This window comes from Podarcis tiliguerta (assembly GCF_965153285.1).
Source record: "Podarcis tiliguerta genome assembly, chromosome: 2".
Classification (NCBI taxonomy): Eukaryota; Metazoa; Chordata; class Lepidosauria; order Squamata; family Lacertidae; genus Podarcis; species Podarcis tiliguerta.
In genome coordinates, this window is record NC_139535.1 from 60,494,690 (window position 1) to 60,509,393 (window position 14,704).

Genomic DNA, 14,704 nt, shown 5'->3' on the forward strand with positions numbered 1-14,704 from the left:
AGGTGCTCAAACTGGTAGGAATGCGACAACTAGTGGTGATGGCGAGGGTTGCATTTGTACTCCACGAAACTAAATATTTCATTTTCCGACTTGGGGGGGGGGGGGGAAGGATGCAAGTTGAGAAGAGCAATGTTGTGATTATGCCTCTATCATCATTAAACTTTCAGAATCACGTTGTGCTAGGTGAATTATTCTGACTATACCCAACAGATTTAGTAGCAATATATATACTCTACTATGAAATTCAGCTTTAAAAAAAACTTTCCACAAAAGTTCTCTTGTATGGTTGTTGTTGTTGTTGTTAACTTTGCACGTCATAAGACGAGATTGTCAGTGAAATCCTGTGCATGTCTACTCAGAGGTAAACCTCATTAAGTTCAGTGGGACATACTGCCAGGTAATTGTCTGTGGGATTGCAGTATGTGTGAGGGTTTGTCTCCAAAATGACCTGGCCAGCACTGTCACATACTTCTCTCAAAATATCTTACTAATCACAGGGAGGAAATAATTATCTGTCCTGCTGTGTGAGAATGAACAATGCAATCTTCTGAGATAATGAGAGGTGTCATATGAGCATATTTGGAAACCTATATTTGTTTCACAACCTGCAGGATTCAGAAGTATTACACTCCATTTGAGTTGCATGACTGAACCACTTCATCCTCCATGCGTTTTAGTAGAGCAAAGATGTTTTGACAGAGAAAGCTTAATTAATGATAGATAGATATCGATACATTTTATATATAGACACATTGCCAAAGCAATGCTTCTTTCTTTCTTTCTACAGACGCACTATTATAATCTCTTAGATGTTGAGAATTAAGTGGCTTTGTTCTAAGGAGGTCAGTGTTGGAAGCCTTTTCAGTCTTCCAATTAATCAAAATAAAATAAATAAGACCTCCAGTACGAAACATATTTGCCCTTCCAGAGGTCATATAATACAGGAAATCTGCATTTACAAAGCATACACATGCAGTGCTGAATGAAAGCATATGCAACCCTGCATGCCATAGACTTCAGTGGGACTTATACTGCCTATCTGGATTGCAACCTTAATTCAGCAGAAATGTGTCATATGCTTTCACCCTGAACTGAAAATGTCTTAAATGTAGATCTCCTCGTGGAGTGTGGTAAGCTAATCTCTATGCAGGACAGTGAAGAGGTTACACTGGAATGCAAAACAAATGAGAGAGAGAGAGAGCACAATATTTAAGAAGAGAGATGAACATTACGTGCCTAAACAGTTTAGAATGTCAGCAAAGCCTCCTAAAAGAAAGAAGAAAGCTTTTCACCTAAAGTTATAGCAGGGCCTGTAATAGATGGAAAACAAAGATCGTTCCTCCATTCCGAGGACTAATCAAAAGCAGGGGATATGTATAGTTAAATATTCCTATGCTTCCATCTTGTTCCAGTTTAGAATGCATGCACTTTGAGTAAGTCATGTTTTATATGAAACATATGCCTTCAGACTCCTATTCCTTGAGAATTTTAGGTCCTGCCCATGCCATGTTCAACTACCTCACAGGCATGTTGTGGAAAAGAAACTTCATAATGACTGTATCAGCACAATCCTGTAATGCAAACTCAGCCCTACTGAGTTCAATGGAGCTTACTCCCAGGTAAGAAGGTGCAGGATTGCAGCTGATGTTACACAGCTTTACGCTGGAGTTTTTAGATATTTGCCACAACTACCCTTCTGGGTCTAAGGAACTTGGAGCAAGCTTAACCTGACATCTGCAAATATTCCCAAAAGCAACAGTGTCTGTAGAAAAGAGTTTCTTCCTGTCTTTTGTACCTTCCACCCAATCATTTGAGAGTTTAGTGTAGTGGATTAAGGGCTATTTGGAAAGTTAATAAAAACCAATTATACCTGCAGAGTGATATGTGATGTTAAAAATGCAACAACCTAGTAATCCAATAACCCATGATAGAACAGAAATGTGCAGTGCATTAGATAGCATTGTATGCCTTCTCTCCCCACCGACCTGTCAAACCCAAGTAGTTTAGGATTGAAGTAAGAGCCCATACTGCGTCAACACATAGTCTGCAATATGAAAATAAAAAAGGGAGGGGAAAGCATATACAGCAATTACATGAGAGATGAAAGCTAAGCTTCTGTTGAAACATAAGGCCTTCTGTAAGCCATTAAAACCTTCCAAATCTGTAGGGACAAATAGCATCTGGTATGTGATTGCAAACATTATGATACTGCCAATATAATATTTGCCTCTGTTACGCTCAGAGTATTTTTGAAAGAATTTGATTCAAACGGGCCTTTTATGGAAGAAGTTTGGACATCAATATCCTTGTATCTGAGCAAGCCTTTGCAGGCTGCAACAGTTTCAATACACAGCTAGGCTGAGGCTAAAAGGGAATGGAAAAATGGCATTTATGTTTGAAAAATCATAGAATTGTAGGGTTATAGACAGAACTCTACGAAGTATTGTTAGAGCACAAGTGCTCTCTTTTATAGTATCCTCAGTGCAAAGTGCAAAACTTTGCTGCTAATTAATACAAAGAGTGATACATCTAAATGCCTACCTGCCTAACAGATACAATCACTGATCCTGGTTGTCCATACAAGGTGCTCCTAATATACTCAGACCAAGATAAATGTGAGCTTACAAATATATACAGTAATTTTAAAAAAGTGATATTTTCATTCAGTCTCATTTGTATTGTCACTGTCTAAAATAAGTCCATAAATGATCTGTCTAAGCAATGAATACCCAATCCATATTTTAAAGTGACTGGTCATATCACAGACATAATTTGGGTTGTGCATTGAGGAAGATGGGTCTTTAAAGTTCATTAAATAGGACTAAGTTTGATTCTTAGCTCTTTTGTTCTGAAATAAATTAGAAGCAACTTTCCCTGAAGTTAGTAGGAAGGTTGGTTGGTTGGTTGGTTGGTTGGTTTGGACTTCCAAGAGAAAGTAGTATCTGAGGCTACGTTGCACCAAAAAGCAGTCCCTCAGATTCACAGAACCTGTTATACATAGATTAGGCCTTTCCTGTAGTGATGAGTTTGCACTTAGAATAGTATTGGTTGGTAAACTGCAACTTCCTGGCTGTTCAAAGAACCTGTTGGATACACTTAACTACTTTAGCTATCATTTTCCTGCATCTTGTTGATTTCCATTGCAAACACAGTTCTAACAGATGAGAGGCTGCCATATTAACAAGTTAATTTCCATTTCTATTTAACACAAGAGTATAGTGATCTGCTTTTTCGGAATCTCGCTAGAAATAAACTTTTTTAAAAAAAAATAGAGAAAAGAAAAAGCATTACTCTTGCCCTTGGGACATAAAAATGCAGCCGAGATTCCAGATAGCCAGTCTTTTCATTGTACCTCTGCAGTGCTGGATAACATTGCAGTGGAATTTGTAAGTAAGACAGCAAGAGAGGTTTCCAGGACCATGTGTCTAATACCATGCCCCCATTGTTGTTGCTTAAAGGAATGCTTTGTACACACTAAGGGATAGGGGGAATTATTATATTTCTGCTCTAACCTAGTCTTTGCCTAAAAGAGCTTAAACCCCTAATTTTTTTTTATTATTATTTTTATTATTTTTATTATTGACTTCTCTTCTATTATGTACAGTCCATAATTTAATCCCATGTTTGTCTTTTATGTTATATCTTTTTTAAAATTCACATTTGAAGTATTCATCACAATATTAAAGAAAAAATAATTTTAAACATGTAATTTCTATAGAGTACATAATAGAACGACGCTAACACTTCTCTTCCACACTTGAGTTAACAAGAGCTCTTGATCTCTCTCTCTGTTTGCTTCTTCTGTCTCAATTAGGCGACAGGATTTCTGAGAATCCCTTTGACAATTTTTAAATGATAAGGGAATCTATAAAGTCCTGCAGAAGATTGATAGGAACAGGTTTCTCCCAAGTTGGCTTAATATAGGGGTGTTACTAGGTGCTTAATAGATCTGGGAAGCAGGGTAATGGCAGATATTTGGATAAATGCATAGGGTACCTCTGGGCAAATTTAAGATAGGAATTGGCTGGGGTCTCCAGCCAAACCAAACCACTCTATAAGCACAGTACATATATTAAAAAATCAGTTTTAAAAGAGGATGAGGAGATTTGGGGTCTGACACTAACTATGTCCCTGGCTGATTTTCTCACAATGCAGCACAGAAAAACTAATGTGGCCAATTTGATCTTCTTTTTTTTAATCCGTCTTAGGTTCCTGTAAGATATAAAAACTAGTCAGTTAGCTCAGTCCAAAAGCCTATGTAGGCTACCATAATTTCCTTCCAAAAGCCACCATCCCAATATCTCTGGAGAGCTTTCAAACCCTGCACTGAGCTGCTGTCCAAACTTCTGTAATTCTCACCACACTTGCTCCTGCTAGAGCAGGGGTAGGCAACCTAAGGCCCGTGGGCCAGATGCGGCCCAATCACCTTCTCAATCTGGCCCAGGAATCAGTGTGTTTTTACATGAGTAGAATGTGTGCTTTTGTTTAAAATGCATCTCTGGCTTATTTGTAGGGCATAAGAATGTGTTCACCCCCCCAAAAAAATATAGTCCAGCCCACCCCATGGTCTGAGGGACGGTGGACTGGGTCACAACTGGAAAAGGTTGCAGACCCCTGTACTAGAGCACCGGGGTCATCAACTTGTTCTTAATCTTGACTCAGGGCAGATGGTGGTGGTCATAAAAAAGAGGGTCTTAGCTCTGTGGCAAAGCACATGTTTTGCATGTAGAACGTCTCAGGTTCCACCCCTGACATTTCCAGTTTATAGAATCATGTAGCATGTTATGGGGAAGCTCTCTGTCCGAAACCTCAGAAATCTGCTGCCAGTTGGAGTAGACAATTCTGGACAAACAGGCCACATCCCATGCTCCTTTAAAAAAAAAAAAATGTCTTTTTTCTTTTCTTTTCTTTTTTCTTTTTTACAAACTTTACTGAAAACTTTAAAAACTATTACCAATCATATTTGTCTTCCAAGACAGATGTTAAGTCTGGTACTATGCAGTCATCCACATGGCATCAAAAGAAACCTGGAAAAACGTTTACGTTGTGGACGAAGTATTTTCCATGGTTGGCAATAGTAGCCATATTGGTCTTTTGCAATCTCAAGCATTTCCTTTGGGATTAAGAGTGGTAAAGTAAAGGTTCAGAATTGTCCTTGGTTGTCCCTTTGTTAGTCCAATGCCCAGGACAAACCCCTCAACAGCCTGCGTTGTCGGAAGAGTCAAAGGATAAGAGGAAAGTAGCTTTCACATTCATTTGCAGACATCTATTCAATCTGAGCAATGTAGTACTAGAGGCAGGAGGATTTGTTGCTCTCTCCACAAAATGACTCAACTCTGTAATGAAAGCATTTGGAAGAGGCAGAGCACTGCAGCAGCCACAAGTCCCTGCAAAAGGCTTGGACAGATAGCTTTATAGGATGACCCCCCTATCCTCGTGAGATTTGGTCAAGAAAGATTAACATTCCCAGCATCAGAATGTGGACGTTTGTCAATGTCCACTAATGGAATAAATTAAAGCAGTAGAAAGTTCTCTACCTTTCTGCCACCTTTCTGTCCATCCATACCATGCTAGTATACACAGACATTTCAGAGCAAATACACAAAGCCTCCTTATAAAAATGAACTGCAAGGTGTGGGCTAATACAACGGAAGGATCATTATTTTTTTACCTGCCGCCAAGTGATTTGAGAATCAGAGAGATCAGAATATGAGTAAATGTTAATTTCGAATTAGGATTCCTTTATGTCAGAATGGAACTGTTTCATTTCTCCAAATCTAGGTGCTTTAAAGGACCAGTGAAGACCAGTTTTCTAGCCTGTTTACATCTGGTACTAAAGCTACAGCCGTAACTGCACTTGTTAGGCAATGGGCCTTCCTTCTGCATAAGCATGGTTAGCAACATAGGAATCTGCCCTAATCAATCAATCAATCAATCAATCAATTAATAATAATAACCCCATCCATCTGGCTGGGTTTCCTCAGCCACTCTGGGCGGCTTACAGCATGTTTAAAAGCATAATTAAAAAATAAAGCATTAAAAACCTCCCAATACAGGGCTGCCTTCAGATGTCTTCTAAAAGTTTGTAATTCTTTATCTCCTTGACATCTTAAGGGAGGGCATTCCACAGGGAGGGCACCTTATATCAAGACCAACCGGTTGGCCCCTCTAGGCTCAATATTATCTGCACAGGCTGGCAACAGCTCTCCAGGAATTCAGACCGGGCTGACTCCAAGCCCTATGTGGAGATGCTGGAGGTTCAACTTGGAACCTTCTGGATGCAAGACAGATGTTACCACTGATCTATGGTTGTTTCCCAAAGGATTGTGCTGCGAGGAAAAGTTCCCTAAATCATCGTCATCGTCCCCCCTTACTTTTAATGCACTGTTATTCTGATTAGTTGTCTTTACAAGCTGACTTCCTGCTCTTACTGTCCTTTGTACTTTCACTGGCACTGTGGCAATGGGAAAGTTATTTCCATTTGTCACCTTGAGTGTTGTGTTTAATGGGATCATCTTTTCAAAGCTTGTAACAGAATTCCAAACGCGTTTGCTTGGAAATGGGTTCCATTGCTTTCTGTGGAACTTACTTGCAAGCAAGGATGCTCAGGACTACAATCTAAGTCATTCATTTTCCTCCACCCTCTTACCCTCTCACCCTCTCTCTCACACACACAAACAGAGGGGGGGATTTTGAATGATTTCATATACTGGCTGTGATTAAAAAATGCCCCAAAGAATCTGGATAAATCAGCATTAGAAAACCTGGTGAAATAATTGATAACCTATGCATAAGGGGGGAGGGGGGAAATCACAGGGTGAGAACTTACAAAAAGGCAAGATGCCTAGCTGAAGAGATAATGTTTGATTACCGTATGTTTTCTGAGACCCAGTTAAATGTGAGGCTACATTTGTACAAATAAGTAACCAACCACTGCAGGGGGTGGGGAGCCCTGTTTAAGGAAGTTTTTAATGTCTGGTGTTTTATTGTATTTTTAATATTTTATTGAAAGTCGCCCAGAGTGCCTGGGGAAAACAGCCAGATGGGTGGGGTATGTATAAATAAATAAATAAATAAATAAATAAATAAATAATAATAATATTAAAAACTTGCTGGGGGGGACACTGGAAAAAGTACATAGTAAAGTGTCTCATGACTGAGCACATTTCAATGGCTTATTAACTCTCATGCTTCCTTCTGTCCATAAAATATCTGTGATGCCTCTCCATAAAATATCCATGATTATCTCTATAATTGATAACTGACAGGTACAAAGCACATGGATGTACACAGATTTTACGTAGGCTGAGATCAACAAATTACTGAAAATTCACAGGTCACTATTTTCAGACATGTAAAGTGACAGGCATTGACTCTCATTGCCGAAGACGTGACTGTTTACATCTTAGAAAATGAGAAAGCTACAGACCTGAATGGAATCAAATAGTTTGCATTCATGGAATCATAGGCCATGGGGCCTAATCCAGTGTTCTTTAATATCAACCCTTTCCCTAAAGCAGACATGTCTGTCTTAACTAGGCCTCATTAAATTTTGATAAATAAATAGCAGAAGTGAACATGTGTTTTTGGTCTGGTTTTAGCTTATTGAAGATTTTAATTATTCTTTTGAATTTTCAAATTCCTGTTTTTATCTCTGTCTCTTAACTGTTTAGACATTCCATCTACAATTGTGCAGTATATATATATATATATATATATATATATATATATATATATATATATTGTTAAATAAATTCTTATAAGTTAAATAAGTATCCCACCAGAAAATACCAGCAATAAGTAAGATACTTCACTGGCAAATGATTCGCCATTGGCAGTCTGCTAGCAAAAGCAGCTAAAGGCAATATATGCCAAACTACACAGAATGTTGTTGACCAAATCACAATCCTAATATTGCCAAACTTTCAGATAATTAGAGAGCGTAATGACTAAGTTCCAATATGCTGGACATCTCCCCTTCCGAAACCACCACACAATAGTCTTCAAGAGGGAGATGACTGAGAGAAAGATAGGGAGAGAGAGAAAAAGGAGAGGATGTGCTCTTCAGAACAAAATGCATTATATATAGACAATTATTCATGCGATATCTTGCACTGTGTAAGCCACTTATTTAGCTAACGCATTGCATCATGTAAATATGTTGCGTTGACAGCAAACAAATGTGTCTCTGTTGCATCAGTACAAAATAAACCATAAGAAATCTTGACTGACAGATTCACTCTCATATCCCGTTCCACAGAGATCTTTAAAAAAAAGGAAAAAGGAAAATGCTAAATTTGCCGAACGGCCTTCAGAAAGCTGAGGTGTTTCGGCCTTCTTTTCTTCTAAGGAAAAGGAGAAATGGTTAGAAAGGGTTTGCCGAAACGAAAAGCAGTGCATGCATGGTACAGCAGTTCTTGCAGTGCCATCAATCATTGCACATCGTCTTCAGATGCAAGCCGGCGGCGGCAGCCCAAGATACACCAACAGATGACTCCCAAGACGAACTCCCTTCCATGTTTGTTTTCATTAGCAGCACACATTTCAAAGGAAGCTGTGCAATCGCAGCAATGTCCACCCACCCACCCCCCAGAAAAAAAGAAGAAAATCAATGGGAGTATGAATATATGTAACTCAGGGCCATTCAGCAGGGTGAGAGCAGCATTTTAAGGGGAAATTCCTGCTGCTGCCTCCCACACAAGCCAGGCATCCCATCATTTTTCTTATTAATGTCCTAGTGGGTTTGAGGAGAGAGAAAGCCTCTAGTTCTGTTAAAAACCAACACAGTTCATTTAATGCCTCCAAGCAGAAAAAGGAGAGGTGGAGGACGGACACAAGAGGAAGCTGGTTCCATCTTGAAATATATTAAAATTCATTTTCAAAGATCAAACATTCTAAAGGGAAAGGTTCAGGATCATACTCTCTGAATTCAAACTTGGGGCTGGCCAACCCCCTTCGCAGTAAAGCTCCCTAAAGCTGGACATCACATCTGATGGTCTGTTGCTTGACAGGGTAGATACAAACTCTCCGCTCAGGAGCCTGTTTTCCTGTCCACAGTTTATCGCATTTTGCCAGAAGTTTAAAATTGGATGTGGAAATCAGATATGTGAAAACAGATATTAAAGTGCTGCCTCTTATACCCCAGAACGCTCACACATTTTTTTATTGTTGTTGTTATTGAACAAATGCTGAGTGGGTTTCCAAGCAAAGAATTTATTCGTGGAGTAGCGAGGTATCGAAGGGAAACACAATGCTTCTCCATCTTGTAGAAGCAGAGCCTTCTTTTAAGGACTGTCAAGTAGAATTAAGGTCACAAAAGTCTCTCGGCCTCTCGGGATTCTAAAAATGGAGGGATTTGGAAATAGTGCATATTCACATACAAAACAAACCCCAATAGAAGAAAATGACGGACTCATTATGAATCATGTTGGCCAAGAAAGTAAAGTATGGCTCATTTTTCCACCCACCACCTGCTCTCCAATCTCATAAGGCTCTATCTGGAAATAAACTGCACCAGCCCCTTTCATTCTGCTCCATCTATCACAGTCACCTTCAAAATCAGTCAAAAACGTAAAAAGCCATGCTGGCCCATAAGAAACTTTCCAGGCCAATATTTTCATTAGGTCAACCCAAAAGTCACAAAATGGTGTGCTAGCTTCATCACGCCAGATTTATGAGAATCGGAAAGCTTGCACACTATTTTGGGACATTTGAGTTGGCCGAATAAAGATATTGTGCCAATATGGATTTTAAAATGAGTGGGATTCATATTTTTCAGCAGCAGTCAGTGGCACAAATGAAGGGCGAGACTGAGGCTATGTACATACTAACCAGTTTGTTGCACAAAAATATAGCTTTTATCAATCTGGAATCATTCATATTCATCCTTAACACAGTACTTTCAATCTAGATTGATTCCAAGATCTTGCTGTCCACAAGGTTCAGTGTGATTACTTGATAAGCATTTGAAAGCCCACCCCTTGATTACATTATCCATGTTTGCACATGCCCCGGGTAAATGAAAAAGAAGTGATAATTGCAAGCTTGGTATGTGCCCACCCACAGCCCCATTGGGCAGGTGTGGAGAGACCCCCTCCTCCATTGCTAGGACAGACAAACTGCAGGGTAATGCAGAATCAACCTGCAATAAGCTTTTATTTTTGGAATTTATTTTCTCAAGAAGCACTTTTCAGGGGCAAACAATATGCAGCAGATCTCAGTTGTGTGTGGACTATGCAAAAACAATAACAAGTACTCACTCCATTGATTCTAGAATGAAATGTTGTGTGTATGCAGCCTGAGACTAATTCATCTCACTCTTCCACATTTATGTGGATTTCCGAGTTCTGACATAACGCCTTTTGTCAGTAAACAAAACAGTCTTCTAAAGGAGTGCCACTGTTGTGTGCAGCTAAAAAGTCATTGCTGTCTCTTAGGGCCTGTAAGCACTATATTTAAAAAAAAAAAAAATCGCAGACATCAGTGTTGACAAAGGAATTACAAGGGAAGGGAAATCACTGCACAGACCACATTTACCTATAAATTCTTCTCAGAATGGAAAGGTTACATTGATGCATTATGTGTTTATAAGGGTCTAGAATAGTCAAATGTCTACACATTATTCTCCACTTTAGTTCTACTCAGAGTAGACCCGTTGACATTACTGGACCTACGTTTGTAATGTCTATTATTTTCTGTGGGTCTAATCTGAGTATGACGAGCATTGAACCCAATCCTGCAAGACATTCTGGGGGGGGGGGGGGACTGGTAAATTTGCTTTATTTAACAGATATGTTATTTCAAGTAGTTTGATAAACAGCTGTTGTTATTATTTGTAGGGAATCCATAATTGTACTTTGATCATTACTATTTAGTTATTTAAAAATATACATCCTGGTACCAGGATTACAGGGCTGCCTTGATAGGACCAGTTCAGGGCTGCATGGCTGCCATGGAAATATGTCTCTCAATATGTCACATACTGCAGAGAATGTTCTTTAGTTTGCTAGTGCTCTTTGCACTAGGGCAGAAAGCGGGGCTCTGAATTTGAGGGGGGTTAAGGTTGTCTTGGTCAAAGAAAGCAGGTGGCCTTGGGCTTGCTTATCAAAAGGTCGGCGGTTCAAATCCCTGTGACGGGGTGAGCTCCCATTGCTCAGTCCCAGCTCCTGCCAACCTAGCAGTTCAAAAGCACGCCAAAAGTGCAAGTAGATTAATAGGTACTGCTCTGGGGGGGGGAAGGTAAATTACATTTCCGTGTGCTGCTCTGGTGTCAGTGTTCCACTGCGCCAGAAGCAGCTTAGTCATGCTGGCCACATGACCCGGAAAAACTGTCTGTGGACAAACACCAGCTCCCTTGGCCTGTAAAGCAAGATGAGTGCCGCAATCCCAGAGTCGTTCGCAACTGGACTTAACTGTCAGGGGTCCCTTTACCTTTACCTTTACCTTTTTAAGGTTGTCTTGGTCAAACCATTGTCTGGTGTAATACAGACTGGTGGCTGCTACTCCCCTGCAGGGGTGGAGGGCCCAATAAAGATGATCCACCCCAGAGACTTCTGGAATCCAATGGATTCTTGCAAACCCTGCGGAAGTTACTAGGTGGCAGTGCTGGTGATCATATCGATGCCCTGAACTTGATATGGAATGGCAAAATGAAGAGGATAATTTTCATGATTGTTTCAGAGGAACCTTTCCAACGCTGGTTTTTAGGTGAAATTTGGGCAAAGAAGCAAGTCAGATGACAGCTGCAGCGCAGACTGTGGAGATCTCATTGTGTAGTTATTATGTACTAGATCCTATCTATCTCATTAATGTGGTGGCAAGGACAGGGAAGAAGGTGTTATTTACTGCCTCCATTGCCTCCTCAAGTAGTCATCTGGCAGAGCTGTAGGGTGTTGGAACCCACAGATGCTTGCTGTGGCAAGCTTGTATGGTATGGCACTTTGGGGATAAAGAAGCTTATGTCTATGCTGACTTCATGGTTGAAGCAAGTCCAAATGAGGTGTCCAGTCCACCATCAGGACCAGTTTTGTGTGATTAGCCTTTGAGGCCCAAGAGTGTGGACAAAACGCTTGAGATGGTGTGGTCTACTATATGCCTCCTTGACCAATGTGTCCTGAACCCCTGTCCTACCTGGCAGCAAGTCAGTATGCCACGTTCAAAGTCCAAGGGTCCATCCACACAAGCAAAGTCCAAATCTGAAGGTCAGGAAACAAGGTTCAGGGTCAGTCCAAGTAGCCAAGTCCAGCAGTCAGGATACAGTCCCGAGTCAAACCCAAAGCCCAGCCCCATGGCAATCGAGGAGCATCCAAGTCAAGGTCCACATGGGCAGTTGAGCAGACAGAGCACCTCAGCTCTGTTGCCCTTTTATACCTTGCATGCTGATTGCAACATCTGGGGTTGATGAGGCATGTGCTCCAAGCCTATTCCAGCTGAGGAATCACACACCTTCTCCCAGGGCTAGCGAGCCCCAGCTGGCCAGCTAGAGAGTTGGGCTGTGGGGCCTTGCCTGCTTCAGCCTCCTGGAGTGCCCTGCTTGCTTCTCCCTATGCCCCAAAGCCTGCCTTGTTCGTGGAGACAAGGTCCCCTCTGGTGATGGGTCCTGCTGCACTGGCCCCCATCTCCTTGTCATCCCCCATCATCCCGTGAGTACTTCCTACACCAACCTCTCCTTCCCCATCCCCAGCTTGCCCCTGTGTGTCTCAGTCGTGCATACACCCCTCACTGTGATCCTCTTCTCCTTCCCCCTCCCCATTGTCCTGCCAGTTCATGACACCATGTCTGCCATGGCTAGTTCAAGCAAGCCAGGGGACTTGACCAGGTGAGCTCAATTTGTGGTGAATGTATCAGAAGGGCAGGGTGCTTGATGCCTTGAAAGAGGTAGAAGAAGAAGAAGAGTTTGGATTTGATATCCCGCCTTTCACTCCCCTTCAGGAGTCTCAAAGCGGCTAACATTCTCCTTTCCCTTCCTCCCCCACAACAAACACTCTGTGAGGTGAGTGGAGCTGAGAGACTTCAGAGAAGTGTGACTGGCCCAAGGTCACCCAGCAGCTGCATGTGGAGGAGCGGAGACGCGAACACGGTTCCCCAGATTACGAGACTACCGCTCTTAACCACTACACAACACTGGCTCACACTGGTGGGGCTGTGTCCTCTCCTTAAAAAAAACCATCCTTGATCCAGAGACAGTGAACAACTACCACCCAGTCACTAATATCTTCTTCCTGACACAGTAGTTGCCATTCAGCTTCAGATACTCTTGAAGGGTATACCAGGGTATACCAGGGTTCAGGTCCAAATCAGCCTTGGTCACCTTACTGGATGACCTTTATCAGGAATGAGACTGAAGAAGGTGAGATCTGTTGGGGATGATTGTGCCACATTTGCTTGGAATTTGGTGTGTTGCAATCCAAAAAAAGGCATTTTTGATACAGACCACCCAACTATGGAACTTAATTTCCTTCCAGATAAGATCTGTGAGCTTTCACTGCCAGTTAAAAACTCATCTTTGGTTGGATTTCTTCTCCTCTGTACTCTGCATTTCGGTATTTTTATTTGTACTAGATGCTGTGGATTGTTCGATGTGGATTGTAACTGTGTTGTGTGCTTTTAATTTGTTCAGAACATTTTAACTATTGTTGTAGAGGTATGTTGCCTGAAAAGTAGTCTATAAATCTAAATACCTTGTTGCTGCTGTTTGTTGTTGTTGTTTGAAAGGTAGTCTCATTAATTGCAGTTGGGCTGACTTCTAAGTAAGTATGTTTCACATTGCAAACATACTTGGAAATAAACCTCATTGGTTTATGTTCACGTGATCTCTGTTCCCTCTGGTATGGCTGGTTCCAGTTTCAGGTGGCACTTAGACAAAGTGTTTCCTCTTGGGAGGCTCTGGTGACTTTACCTGGTGACAGTGCCAGGCAGAAGCAGCATCAGCATTGCTCTGGACAGTCCTGGGTGCCTGGGTCTAGCTGTCAGTTTAATTCTTCACCATGCCCTGTTGCAATGCTATGTTTGTGCCATTGTGAGGGATTTTTATATTATTAATTATTATTAATTTTTCATTAATAAACATCCAATGGAGGCCACATCAATACAATGCCATATCACAATACAATCAAAAGAGCCAATTAAACAATTCCAAATTAAACATTTCTGGATGACTTCCCACATTGTGAAGGATTTAAATGGTGGTTTGACCCAGCTACCAGTACTGCTGGCTGGGGGAAAAATTCAAAGGGGGAAGACAGGGCAGGTGTCTATGGATGGCTGGGGGCATGGCAGCTGCCCAGGAACACCAGTCCACAGCTCCCATTATCCAGGCAAAGCATGCCCAACTGGAATAAATGGCAACATTCCCACTAAGTTTACTGTTCTGGATTGCACTTCTTGTGTTTAGGATGGATTCACACATGCATAGGGATCAGTTGGCATCTCATCACCTGATGGCATCACTTAATGACCATCAGCTGAAGAGGAGGCCTTTCACTGGCTATGAAACGATGTGAAGTTTGTCTATGGTGTTTCATTTGATGTTAGCTGTCACTCGTATGCAAGGAATCGCTCAACACTGCAGTGACTGACCAATGAACATTCATATGTGAATTCATCCATAGGCCATCCCTTAGCTATAGAATGACCTTTGCCAACAAGGTGGCCTCTAGATGTTTTCTGCAATGACTTCCATAAGCCTCAGTCAACTGCACCATCA

At 41.3% G+C, this 14,704-nt stretch overlaps 1 protein-coding gene across 2 annotated transcripts in view; it reads left to right on the plus strand.

The window, feature by feature from the left end:
- Positions 1–14,704, plus strand: part of GLRA1 (glycine receptor alpha 1) — an 89,252-nt gene that overhangs the window by 1,140 nt on the left and 73,408 nt on the right. The window lies entirely within an intron of this gene.